Source organism: Pholis gunnellus, assembly GCF_910591455.1.
Source record: "Pholis gunnellus genome assembly, chromosome: 16".
Lineage (NCBI taxonomy): Eukaryota > Metazoa > Chordata > Actinopteri > Perciformes > Pholidae > Pholis > Pholis gunnellus.
In genome coordinates, this window is record NC_136543.1 from 19,224,042 (window position 1) to 19,232,063 (window position 8,022).

Below are 8,022 nucleotides of genomic sequence, written 5' to 3' on the forward strand. Positions count from 1 at the left end.
TCTAACTCTTAAAAGAATAAACAACCTCCAACACTGAAAAGTGCAATGGAAGACTCGGGCAAGATTATGTGCCGACATAAACACACCTGACGTCACAGCAACATGGCGGCGCTCGCAATGAATTTCCTTTTTATCATTTTTACTTCACGCAGTGTTTGTGTTGTGAAACGCGTTGTAAAACATTTGTGCAGTACAAGCTTCTTGTCTCTTTAAACAGGGTTCCCGTGGATCCTTGAAATGTCTTAAATTAGATTTTCGGAAATATTTCCCGACAGGATTCTCTAGTTGTTAATTTAATGATGGTTATTTTATACACTGTTTCTCATTGCTAATGGCGCTGTGATGGATGTAGGTCCTCTGTCGATGCTTGTGAAGCTCAGAGACTTGTCCTACAAACATTAGGCTGCTGCGGGCGTCCATGTTTTCCCGAGTAGATGCACGTTTAGATTGAAAGTCGGGAATGTCGACTCGCAATTATCGACATCAGACTTGCAATGGATTTTTTTCTGAAAAGAATATACCCGACCTACTTTGAAAACCAAGAAACACTTCCCACTGTTCTGAAGGTATCTCCACAGTCCTCAGAGTGTTTTGGCCGTGTGGATGAGAAGGTAGACACATTGTCTACTGCACACAAAAAAAAAGATTTGGAACTTGTTTCTCAAATTGCAACTGTATTTCCTAATCCAGATAGTATATGAACATATTGGATATGAAACAATATAACAGCCCACATTAATATACACTTAAACAACTAATAATCATAAAAAGGGATCTGTGCAGCTCTGCGACTTGAATGTAATGATAACACAAGAAACTGATGCTAACGTTAAGCTACTTGTTGATGGTTAATACATACTAACTGTAGAATGTTTGTCAAAATATGTCTAGTTTTCCATTTTACACAGCATGAAAGAATGTGTGTGCAGGATTTTGAGTTGTTTGAAGGCAGCTTTGACGGAGTAGTGTAACAAGGAAGCGAGTAGGTAATGATTTGAGTAATTATTTTTCCAATTTGAAATATTCAACATAATAAAACATAAAAAGAAAATAATTTATTACATTTTTCAAGTAATTACCTGCCTGCAGATACTCATATACCCCCCCCCCACACACACACAGTAGCTCATATACCCCCCCCCCCCCCCCCCCCCCCCCCCCCCACACACACACACACACACACACACACACACACACACAGTAGCACAGTGTCTCTGAACAGCAGGGAAAACCAGACCACTTGGAGAATCACAATGAAGTCAGAACACGGGGCTTCTAGCCTCCAGAAACCCTGCCTGCTGGAGAGCAGTGAGGCAAAAGTGAAAAGAAGAAAAAAGAGAAATATAACCCAGAGCCATTTCCCCGGAACCGCCACTGTTATTATCTCAGCGTCTTCACACAGATAGGCGTCCATTTCTGCAGGGGAGGACCAAGCAGGAGGGATGGAGGAGCCCCCCCCTAAAAAAAGAAAAAGCCTAAAAGGCCTGCTACGGTAAATCAGACGACTGCAGAGGCCACACACTTGCTTCCTGTGTCACGCATACACACACCAACTTGCACAAAAATAGACTGCCGGGCAAACGCTTTCATGAACACACACACAGTTCTTTACTCACCTCTTACAGTAAATGAGTGCGGGCTATCTCCCAGAGGGAAATAATCAGCTTCCCGGCTTTTATCACCCCAACGGCAGCTCATCCTTTTTACGGATCGACTAGATGGCTTAGATACACCCGACGTTTCTCACACTAAGATAAAGGCACGTGCTTAGTTTAGTCCGTGGCATGATATGAATTTATTGACTTCCTTAGCCAATTATTGTGCATATGGATTAGAGAGCAATACCTTTACCTCCTGGCTTTCCGCCCTTTGCCATTTCTCCATCCTTTCCCCGTGCTATTTTACCAACCCCTCTCACCTACCGGCCCTGACCCGCCCCATCAGTCTTCTGTGCCTGGAAACCGCCTCACCCCTTCGTGTCTCCATCACTCACTTTGTAATCCCGCTGTCTGACCCTACACCTCTGCCGTCTTTCCCTTCCATTCCACGCGACCCCCCTTTTTTTCCTTCCCCGCCTCAATCCTCATCTCATTTCCCTAAATCTCTTCCCATCCCTCCGTGTCAGCGTGCGTCCCCGCTGTGATCCGGGTGACATTTCAACAGTCACGCCTGTCACGTTGCACAGAGGGGGGCATTGCCCTCCATGCACAACCCAGAGAATAGAGGTGCCATTAATATGTGAGTGTAATGCTCATACAAAGGGTGGGGGGGGGGGGTGGGGGTGGGGGTGGGGGGGGGGCGGGGGGGGGGGGGGTGGAGGTGTCTTCGCCTTACATTTGAAAATTGAGTTTTGTACGGCGAGCGTCGGTTTCATTGCGTATGCACGGGGCAGAAAAAGAAGAAGAGACACATGGAATGAAAGAGCATCTAATTACATGACAGACTTAGCCTCTGGATCTCAGTGATTGAATAGGGCACCCTTTCATGATATTACTCCACAAAGCTTTCATAATATCCTCCCTCTATCTCTCATGCCCGTCATATTCTCCTCCACAGCTTATGAATCCTTCACAGCAATGTGTGTGTGTATGTGTTCACTCCACTTTGGACCCACTAGGACTGCCAATTCTGGGACATGCGTCTCGCTTTGGTCCCCAGCCTTTTCCTGGGCTGTCTGCCTGGGTTATATTAGCCCCCGATATATATTGACCCGGGGAATGAGATGAGGCTGGGGTTGTGGTTTTTTGTGCGAGTCCTCGGGGGGGGGGGGGGGGGGATAGCTAGACGTTACTCGCCTGCTGCAGTTGCTGTGCAGTTCTTACTTTTGTCGGCCACTGGATAACAAGGTTGACTCTCTGCTGTAGGAACTCTGGGCTTTCTGCTCCGTCTGGCTAAACAGACAGCGCCTCGGCGATAGCAGACTCTGTGGGCGTTCAGCTGCACTCTGCTGCCTCTCTCCAGAGAGAGTCTTCAGCGTGTCGGTGGATGGTCTGGTGGGTGTGCGTACCGAAAAGGCCTCCGCATACATATGCATGTGGCCCCTGAGGAGGTCTGGATCGCTGAAATATTACAGAATTATTGCCTGAGGGAAACAGGTACTTTGAAATGTTAAGTATGTTCTTACATAAGTACATTATATATTCCAAAAGCAAACTTTTATTCCTTGACAGATGGATTATTTCCTCAGAAAAACGGACAAATAATTGACAACTTCCCAGTTTGATCTCGTTCCTATACCTGTCCCCTGGTACGACGCATCCCAACATCTGGTGCATTTGGAAATTGGGACGCCAAGTGTTGAATCTATACCGGGTTAATTCAGAGACACTTGCAAGAATTCACTCGTGGAAGTCGGTGTTAGCAGGCAATCTTGGCCGTACAGCGACGAGCCAGCTGCCGCTACAAATAGTACCAGTGAATCCAAAGCCTTTGCACACACAGACATTTGACAGACGAGATTTTAACATCGTTTCATCTTCCATTCCCCATATCCGCTACCAGATCACATTCCTTTCTGACATCTTTTGCTGTTTTTCTCACGGAACTGGGGCACATTCTTCTATAAACAGACTGGCAGATTGGATCTAAACCCAACAGGACCTCGCTGGAAAATGCAGCACGGTGCATTCATTGTGAAAGATATCAAGGTGACTGATCTGTCTCATGAACGCTGGTCATTTCTGCGGAGAACCTGTTGTTTAGAATTAATCTCAGCGCTGGAACTTCTCGTCACTTACGGCTTGTCAGCCTCTGGTGTTATTTTTCATCCATCTTCAGTTCCTCTTTTTTTTTGCGGGGCGAGACATGACATTTTCCAAACAGGTTTTACTAAAACATTTTGTATCTGCCACAGAATGAGGCCCACTAAGCCTGGAAAAACAGCTAACCTTGTTTTTGTGACAGGCGAGCAAAGCATTGCAGAATATGACAAGGGTGATTGGATGAAGAGCCTTGGAGGAAAACTGTTTATATTTACTTATATTTTTTTGCTATTCACAAATGTTCTTGTCTGCATTTCCTGGCCTCTGCCACCCCTTGAGGCTTTTCTCTCTTTTCCCTCCATCGCGTTTTCTTATTTCTTCTCTCCGTCTTCTGAGAGCCCTCTGGTGTGCTGTCAAAGTCGCCCTCGCTGGTCTGAGATGAGAACGCCGTATCCCTGATGTCTATGCAACAACAACCTAAACAAACAAACTGCATTTGCCCTGCACAGGGACATCAATTTACCCTCATCTTGATTTGGCAGTAATCGTCCAGACTGATGGCCAATCAAAAGCACATCACACACTCGGAGCGAAAAAATAAATTAAAGTCTGCTCGTCCTTTTTTAAAACCGCTACCTTTCCGGTGAATGTTTCATGCTTCTAAAATAAACCCAGCAACGTGGTGTCACAATAGATTTTCCTCTAAAAGAGAGAAAATATACAGATATTCAAAAATAGATTTTTCATCACTGAAAGGACAAAACACAATGTAATGGCTTTCTGGGACTTTCTCCCCCCTCTCCCCAGATCACTAAAGGAAACCTAGAGACTCCAGGTATGTATGTTGTGCTTGGGTTGGTGTATTAGTGGCATTGGGGGCGTTCTTTTATGAGCTTTGGCATCTGCAGCAGCAGCAGCATGGAATAAATCGCTGCCAGTGATATCACATCAATGAATATGAACACAAGTAAAGGGTCTATTCTTGGTCCTCTTCTGTACATACACTGTACATATGAAAATCTAATTTTAGCCATTCCACATTGCAAAGTTCCCTTTTAATGCAGATGATACCATTTTATATCAACCCATTCTCATTCCCATGGCGTCTAAATATCCACGCCCCCTCTGTGTCTGATACCAACACACAAGGCACCCTTGAGTGTCTTTATGAGACACTCCGGGCTTTCAAGTATCTACAATGTAAACACATCCGCGTCCTTATTAGAGTAAAATGCTCCGGGAGTGTGACGGCGTCGAATCAAGACCCAAACAGAAAGTAGCACATGGTGAGCGGTAGAGGAGGTTGATGGGTCAAACAAACACAGGACATTCATCCAGGAAACCGGTGTTTGTGTCCGTTATTTTGAAGTCAGTTTATGTACTTTATTCAAACCTCACCATAATTGTGTTGCCTAAACCTATAAGCAAGTGTTTTTATCCATCCCTGAGGCCGCAGTGCGTTAGAAAGTTTAGCCAAGGGTTCCTGACCAAGCGTCGGTATGTGACGAGTTGGATTGAGAACGTGTTTGTGTCCCACCAGCTCTTATCTCAATCCGGTCATTGAAAACGTACAATCTGCTTTAAGCATTTCACATATCTAATCCAATAAACACTGATAAAACAATATACATGGCATTCTCTAGAACACAGAAGATAATCTATAATCTAAATTCTTCAGGGTTCTCAAATTGAAATGGTTCATTGTTAAACATGCTGTATTTATGGATCTGGCTGGGTATCAGACTCAAAAATGGATTTCTGTTGAAACAAATCATGATTATCTTCTTGTATTCAGAAGAGCATTTTTTCAATCTACCATTATGTCAGAGCTTAATTATCGTGATATTCATAGGCATGCCTCTCCCTCTGCTGGTCTTTAACCATGAAGCTGCCATGTACATTATCTAGAAGGCTCGGCTGGAAAGAAATTGCCAAACTATCTCGTATCCTCTGAGTATTTCCATCTAAATACAGTGATTATAATGACAGGTAACAGGACATTTTGACAGCTTGACACATTGTGAAACTGAGCTTGGGAAAACTGGCCTTAAATACAAATGTAAGATTTAGTATGTTTTTGAAGGTTTTAAAAGTATTTTGCACTTGGAAATTGTTTGTTGTGGTGTGTGTTGATGTGGATTTCTGTTTGTCTTGTGCACAGATTTGATAAAGTGTTGAAATAAAGGATTAAATGAATATCGGATATCTTGTATAATCCTGGTTAAAAATAAGTATGAAAGGGTTAAGAGAAAATGGAAGAACGTGGATCATTTGTCAGCTTGACGTACACGTCTGGTCTTTGACATGTTTTTTTGATGATTTAAATGCCAACGGATGTGCAACAATCTGGACGATCTCGTGTCAGTTGTCATTTCAACGAGACGGAAAGGTTACGATGCAAACGCGGATCAGGCTTCCTCTGATCCAAACGGCTGATCAGAGAAGAGGCAACTTGCACTTTAATAACACCGATGCTCAAACTTCTTTCTACATTTCTGTGCTCACTGATTTGGACAGGGGTGGTAGAACGGTCAAATGTAAGAGTGAAGGTTATCACGTGATTCATAATGTCATTGTACATAAAGAAACATGCATTTGCGCAAAGAGAGATTTTACTTCAGCGACTGGCCAACTTGACTTGGACATTACAGCCGTGGCTCTGACAGAGCGGCTGGATCAGATACGCTCACATTTGGAATGAATGAGAGAAATGTCAGGTCTGGATCCAGAATAGCAATGAGACTCTGAGCGTAGGCTAACTTATCCCTGATGAACCCAAAGGGACACAGGCAAAGACCATGTAGGATAACTTAGTGTGTCGGCAAACCGTCTTCAAACTTAACCCCTCGGCTACTTTACATCCCTTCGGCTTGTCGGATAACACACAATTCAAGTTCAAGGGCTTGATTTTCCCAAGAGTGTTCACTTACTGGCTGAATGATACAGCCGAGTGTTTCCTCCACCCACATGCACTTTCATCAACATTTTATAAAAAATGACATGTTGGCATATCACTTAAATTTAAAGCAAATTTAGGGAAACAGCACAGTGTGCATTAGTTGGCTGAGCTGCTCATTCTTGTACTTGAGTGGTTTGAGTAATGCGGTCCTTAAGCCCTTGAGTGATGAAGAGGTAAAGGAGGAAAGGTGAGACTCTTCAGCTCACAGGAAGGTTTGAAGTGTGCGGTGAGCGATCACCGATGAAATGCATCACTCCTGCAGACGGCCCGCCGCGCATCAAAGCGGGAGTGCTGCTGTGAGGTTTCAAAGAGCCGCCGTCGTCTCATTACATCGACAGCTTTCATGTGAAGTGTTGATGAAACGGGCCATCTTACCCCCATCTCTCCATCATTCACTGGAAACGCGACAATAACATTAATTTAGCCTGTGAACTACATTTTAGGGAAGTAAAAAAAATGCTTTCCATCACAGGTGGCAACACCACAGCTTAGACTAATATGACAACCTATAAAAATCCTGTTTTTGAGAGTAAAATATTCTTTGAAATTACCTTGAGAGAGAAAGTCATATGCAATTATTGAAGGTATTTGGCGTTCAGGGGTCACGACACACTCTTTCCTCAGATCATGTCTGTAATGACGGGAATATCAGAAGAAGCATAAACAAATCAAAACACATGAAACTGCAGATTCTAATGTATTCAGCTATTTCACAATCACGTCCGTAAAGTCAAATAGCAAAACATCAATGACAGAGTTTCTATCAAATAAACATTCGCATCGCTTCTCTGCATGATTCCACTTTTAAACACCAGCACTGAATCATTAAACAATTATAAATTAGTAATCTTCTATATACACATGGATATATCTGTAGAAACTCATAAATTTAGATTATTTTCTGGGTCATTTTTATATACATTTTTTTGTTTTGCAGGTATTTGAGTTAGATACAATGCATTTTCACGACAATGGTCTTTTCTTTCAAACTGATTTACCTAATATATCTATTTATGTCCACTCTCTGGCTCTCATATAGTAATATCACAGCTGCATTGACATTGCAAACCTATCCAAAGACAGCATGACAGTATACGTCTTGCAACTTGTATCACAGGAACATGGAGATGTCTTGACTTGCTAATTTGAAGATGACACTTGCCTTCAAACGTCGCTGCAAACACAAGGAAATGGAAACAAGCACCAATTAGTGCTGTAAGAAACGTCACCAAGATGTAGGTGATAGGTGTTTCAACTACATAATTGCATTTTCGATACGCATATGGATACAGAAAGCCTGTCTTTATATGATAATTAGAAGGAAAAAAGTTGACAAAAGCATGTTGACATTCAAAGCAAAGG